The sequence below is a fragment of the Parasteatoda tepidariorum genome, chromosome 9 (genome assembly GCF_043381705.1).
Source record: "Parasteatoda tepidariorum isolate YZ-2023 chromosome 9, CAS_Ptep_4.0, whole genome shotgun sequence".
NCBI classification, from domain to species: Eukaryota; Metazoa; Arthropoda; class Arachnida; order Araneae; family Theridiidae; genus Parasteatoda; species Parasteatoda tepidariorum.
Window position 1 is genome coordinate 70,117,600 of NC_092212.1, and position 7,242 is coordinate 70,124,841.

A 7,242-nucleotide genomic window follows, 5' to 3' on the forward strand; every position below is an offset into this window, starting at 1 on the left:
ACCGGAAATACTGGTTTTCTAAATTATAAATCTTATTATCACACGTTTAGTAAAATTTTTTCACATATAATTAAACCATATTTAATTGTTAATTTTATCAGAATCATCAGCAAAGGGCCTCGATAATTTCTGAGCCTTTTTGTGTTCTGATAGCCCAATCTTTTTTCTATATTCAGATAGTTTTGACAACAGTCAATAACCATTGTGCAAGCATAGGAAAGTGTAAAGTCAGTCAAATTAAAAAAAAGTCATCGATGGATTTCTAAATACTTTTCAGCAACGAAAGCATCTTTTAGTAAGTAATCATTACTGTACACGTCTTAGAAGTACTGATATTCGCGAAAAGGGAAAAATAGTAAAAAAAACTGATTTCACTTCCTATTTTTCCATACAAATATGATTCCGGTAACAATTGAAGTAAGAAATGAATACAAAAAATTGCATCATTGAAATCATCGATGGATCAATAAATAAAATTCAGCACAAAAAAAACATCTTTCAGAAATTAATCAGTACTGTAGATGTTTCAGATAATCTTATATACACTAACGGGTACAAAATTGAAAAGAAAAATTTTAAAAAATTTTACTTTCAATTTTTATTCTAAAATATTATTTATCAAACAATTAAGGTTACACAAAAATATGTAGAAACCTTTTTTTTCTTCAATTAATGATATTATTGATGGATTTATAAATACAATTCCACAACGAAAGAAGAGAAAGAAATCATTCTGTTCATTTTTTAGAAGAACTGATATACACTTCGGGATAAATTGTTAGATAAATTTTTAAAAAAACTAATTTTACTTCCCATTTTGTTTAAAACTATTATTTTGTAAACAATTGAGCTAATACAGAAATATGCAATTGTTTTTCGACTAATGGTATTATTGATGGATTTATAAATACAATCCAGCTACGAAAGTAAAGAAAGTAATCAATTGCTGCTCATGTCTATACTAACGTAGAAAAATTCAATTCTTATTTTAAAATATTATTCAATACAATAGAGAATTGAACCAACCCTGAAATGAGTGTTCTATTTTAAATAATTGGAATTACTAATTGATTTATAATATTGATTTATATTGTAAGTCAGCGACAAAAACATCTATCAGAAAGAAACCATTACTGTTAATGTTTTAAAAGAACTGATATACATTAACTAAAAAAATGTTTAAATAATTAAGAAAGAAAAACTAAATGCAAAAAATAAAGAAGAAAATAAATAAGAAAGTCTTATTTCTCATATTTATTTTAAAACATTATTCTGTATAAAATAGAGCTAACACAGAAATATGTAAAAACATTTCTCAATTAATGAGCTTATCGATGGATTTAAAAGCACAATTCAGCAACGAAAACATCTGTCAGAAAGTAATCACAACCGATGGCTTAAAAGAACTGATATACACTAACAGGAAAAATTTTTAAAATTAATAAGAAAGAAAAATTACTTCCCATTTTTATTTTTTAAAATATTATTTCAAAGAACAAAGATTGTTTAATCAGTTATAAACATTAAAAAATTTCCTTTATACTGTCAGTATAAATAATATTTTAGGAATGAGAGGTTTACAATGGAATAATTGGGAGCAAAAAATTGTGCGTGCATAAAAACGAGAAATGAGCAGAAATTGCGTTCTTCAAATTCAATCAGTATTCAAAAATATAAAAATATACATCTGTATTTCGAATAAAAATGTTTTTGTTAATTATAAAATATCATGATTAGCTATGTATTGTTCATTGATCCTTTATAATAAATTATATTTATATATTGTTTCGTCTGGCTTACAGTAAACAGTTCGTGATTTCAAATTAGATGGAAATAGATATTGACGTAGGAATGGTTTTAATACTTCCTCTTCATTTATATTATGCACCAATTGAATATTTTGTGTTTTGTGAGAAATAAAAACTAATTTCACTATTCAAAATATACAGCATTGAAATATTTTATAGGACTTCATTGTTGAAATATATTGTATATCAAGCATAATTCTATTTTTCCTGAAACGTAAAGCATTCAAAATTAACCCTTTTGAAAGTTGGGGGAAAGTGATGCACTTTTATTGACAATGATATAAACATCTAAGAGCATGAGAAATTTTTTCTTATGTTACGCGGCTTTTAACCATCCATTTTGAAACAGTGCTAACATAAAACATCTCTTCAGTAAGGACGCAGGTACGATGACCAAAAATTTTGGCTCAATTTCTTTCTTTCCAGCAATATTGTGATATTTTGCATTTGTAATTTTATATTAATCAAGAGTATGTCCAATGAAATTTGACTTTTATTCTAAAATTATGAATTAAAGACTGCTCTTAAATATAATGATTTCTTCTATTTTATTATCATTTGACTAGCGTAATTAACGCCATAGACAAATTGTCCTCTAACAATGTGTTTCAAAATGGCTTTTGCTATTGTCATTAAAATGGTGATTAGCATTTATACTGTGTCTATACATTATTTAATGCATACTGCAGTACGAATTATTTTATGTACTCTGGAGCACAGTATTATTTAATGCATACTGCATACATGAATATACTGAAAATCTACTGTTACTACGAGGTATTCAAAACTTTATATATATATACCCACTTTATCCTTATATATATATATATATATATTGGGAGTACAAATTAGTGTTCAGTCCGTTTTTTGTGTGGTCAAAAATGCATTTATTTTTGAACAAAGCAATAATGCATTTATTTTGCATTTATTTTGAATGCATTTTCGCGTTCTGAACAGATTAGGCAATTTTCGATTTCCATATCGATAAAATGTCTCCTCTTTCGAGGCCATCCACGTTAGGGGCCAATTCTTGTTTTCTGCGAAAGCAGTTTACCAGTAACTTGCCAAATCGTGCTGCATCCGACGGAAAGACCAGTAATCAGAAGATGCAATGTCCAGTGAATACGCCGGGTGCTGTAAAATGTCCCACTTGAGCTATTCCAAATATTTTTTACTACTTTTGTGACATGAGGCTGACCGTTATCATGCAGAAGAATCACATGTTTTTGCTCATATTCCGGCCATTTTTACCGTAATTCATGGCTCAAACGAATCAATTGCAGCCTATGCCTTTCTCCCGTAATGAAATCGCTAGGTTGTAGCAGCTCATTGTATACATCACCATTCACCATTCTTGAAATGTCGAAACCAGCTGTCACTATGAAACATTCATAACAACCAGAGCCATCTTTTGAAAACGGACCGAACTTATATATATATATATATATATATATATATATGGGCGAATCTCAGGAATCATTAACCTATATGTCTTCAAACTTTTCTTATAAATATATAACATAATAAGCGAAAATTAATTCTTATAAAATTACAGGAATAACTATGCATTACTTNTCTTATTTCAGAAACAATTTTTTTCTTTTTTTAAATCAGCAGTGGGGACAAGTGAGGGAATGACATATTGGTATATTTTAATTACCTAAAATAAATAAAAAATAAAAATTGATAATTTTATTCTTATTCTTTAGTTAGCCTGTATTCTGAAAGACACTTTCCCTGAATTTTTTTTGGTCATAAGTTGTAAAACAAACATAAAATATACTGGGGACATGAAAATGACTGTTTTTGTGAGAATGACCCATATATATATGGGCGAATCTCAGGAATCATTAACCTATATGTCTTCAAACTTTTCTTATAAATATATAATTTAATAAGCGAAAATTAATTCTAATAAAATTACAGGAATAACTATGCATTACTAACTTCAAGATACGTACAGTTTTGATTGCGAATAACTTGCTTTTGGCTTTCATTGCCTAATTTATTTTCTGTGTTGTGTGCATCACATTGCGTTGCATCTGAGTAAAGTTTTCGATCTATTCCCTAGGTTGTCCAGACCGTAACCCTGTCAAACCGTAACCTCCGGATTAATTAATTGAATTTAACATATCAGAAATTAGTTTTTTCCCTATTATTTACTGATTAAAGATATTTTTTGACTGAAAATAATTAAAGTAATCCTTTTTATACATTTTATAACAATTTAGCTCAATATTAAAATTTTTCAATTCATTTATGATACTAATAATTTTTGATGAAAAATTAAGGGTAAATGTGGAAAATTCAAAAATTTTAATTTTTTGCTTATACTTATAAGGGCATCAAAATTTTCGATGTTCACGATTATTTTCTGATATTTTATAAATTTTCAAACAATTCTGGGGGTGTAAAAATAGTGTGCCTATTATGTTTCATTATTTTTTTTATTATCAAAAGTTAAAGATTCTAGAGATCTGCCCATATAATTTAGTTGGAGACACCCATGCATAAAAATCAAATACTTACTTTTGGACTGATTATTACAAATGAATATTATGACAATTATTAAAAAAAATAACTAAGTCTAGTTAAGGATTAGACACATTATTAATGTTTCTGAGATTTTCTTGGTCTTTGGAGCACCACCGGTTATTAAATAATGCTCTAAGAATTGAATGAACATTCGCCAGTAAATCTGTTTTAAACGCTAAGACAGAACTATTCACAATTGCAACCATTTTAATTAAACTAACAAAACACTACCGCAGATAATTTTTTCAAACGTAACTATGTTAATTTCTTCATTTGGAATCTTAAAGCAAAAATAATTTCGCACCCTAAAATAATTTTAATCACTGACTTCTACTATTTTCCTGCAAATGCACTGCCCCTCTTTTATTGGAGTAGCACACATATTTAAATAATAAAAAATTGCTATGCTTGTAGAATGAAAAATATAACAATCATTTCACGTGTTTTAATTCAAATTAAAAATTTACAAATTCAAAGAAGATTTATGGTTGTGAAACGAAGAAATAAAAATAATAAAAATTAAATATGAATTTTCGAAATGTGATCGAATTTTGAAGTCAAATTTCAGTGTGGATTTCAGTTGATGTAAACCGCACTATAAAAGCTACATTATAAGACCTGCATATTTTTAAGGAAACTATCGATATCATCACGTTATTTAAATTTATTAACGGTGATCCAACATGAAAGAAAAAAACATTTTATTTTGCCAAGTTTTTTCCATGCTGGTCAAACAGCTTGATTGAATCTTGGAAATTATTTGCAGGAACATCAATAAAAAACCATAATCCCAATAATCCAACCAACTGAGCTTGTACTAATTCATGATGGTTTGACGTCAGGAGCGCAACAGTTTTGATTGATTGTTTCTGCTGAACTTACAGAAACTTCTATCATAATTACTCAGTCATTAATGGTTAAGTGACCGTTAAGGATTTCCTGTACCCTACACTGTAAAAAATTCAGGGTTAAAAATACGGTATAAACAGTAACGCATTTTTACGGTAAAATTGGGTTTTTCCACGAGCATCTCAGGGAGCAAAAGTTCTGATGCACCTCAAATTTAGCAATAATAATTATCGTAAAAATCACAGAATCACTCTAATTAGACGAATATTATTTTAAGATTACGATAACTTTACCGTAATTTTTACAGTAATAATTACCGTAAAATCGTTGAATCATTCTAATTAAGTAAATATTACTGTAAAAATTATGAAATTTTTTTTGCAGTATTAATTACCGTAAAATCATTGAATCACTCAAATTAAGTAAATATTACTTTAAAAATTACGATATAATATTTCCCTTTAAAAATAGATTGTATGGTAGAAAGGATTTTACTGATGATGCACCAAAAGTGCATCCGTAAGATCCATTTATGAATCATCCAGAGAGTAATATCCATCAGCGAAATTTAAACTCGTAAATGATAGTTAAGATGAAAAAAGACATCTTGTTTAGATGGCCCATCTACGTTGTACCAACAAGGTTTCGCATTGTGGAATCCTAGAAATTTATTGTTAATGTCATCAAAAATAAACAATTAAAAAAAAACCTATAACATTTTTTTTTTTGTTTTTAGTCGAGACTACCAAGAAGATCAATTCAGATTAATTTAAGATGTTCTATCATGAAGAACGTATGGATTTTGATTTACAATTTTTTGGTAAATCTAACCAACCAGTATTTAAATTATAGTCTATAGCAAATTTATTGTGGAAACTATTATATATAATAATCATTTCAATATCAGAACTCTCACTCGTAAATGATGAAGGCTAACTACTTAATCCAGGTACCATAGCGTGCCCTTTATGTTCATTTGTTTATATTCTTGTAGTTTATGTCTCCCAAATAAATAAATGAACTTACTATAAATAAGTGAAATTATGTATTTGTTTTAATGTTTTCGGGTTGTTTCTCTTTAGTTTTTCTTTTCCCTTTTAACAGAATTATTTTCACAAAATTCGGAACGAAGAATGTTTTTGCTAGTATTTCACAATTTATTATAGTTCATTCAAATTCTACGCTGGAAAATCATTATGTGTGATATTACTTTCAATGATTATTCTAAAATAATTAATTGGATCCTAATTCAGGAAAAAAATAATGAATACTGATATATCCAGTATTACGATTAAAAAGTGCATCAAAAGTATTTTTTGCGTACTTATGGCACCATTTTCTTATTTTTTCAGTCCATTAATGTACATGTAAAAGAACTGTACTTTTTTTTTTAAAAGAGATACATAATTATTATTTTTTTATTTTACTTCTATTCTGAATATATTTTATGAACCCCCCAATACATTTTTTTCTCTTAGGTTATATGCCTGAAGAAGCTCCAATCATTTTAAGTTATGTTACCAGAAATGTAAGGAATACTGCCAGTTATTTTGAGCATGGTCTGTAACTTCAAGCATTGTATGCAATTACGATAAGCTATGAGAGTGGATTAATGAAACTATGTAAATAGCAGAGAAAAGGAACTGTAGAATATTTTTTGTATATTTTATTTATTATATTCGAGTTGATAACCAAGTGAAAACTATATTTTACTAAACATTTTTTTGCAAACAATGCGACTCATCTTGAACATCACTATTTACAGTGGAAGGACAAAATAATGTAAACAATTCTAAATTAATATTTTTTTTTTAATATTTCTTCAAAATTACTTAATGAATTGTTAAATAGGAATTTAACATTTATTGTAATAACACTTTTCTAATAATAATATCACACCTCTGCACAAGAACTCACAAATCTTTTCTCATATATCTTAAAGACATTCTAGTTTCAGTTTGTAAACAGAACAACACCGAATGCAGTGTCTTAGGAGAGCTTATCATTCGGGCAACAATCATCTCTGATTGGACAATGGAACGGTAAAGGA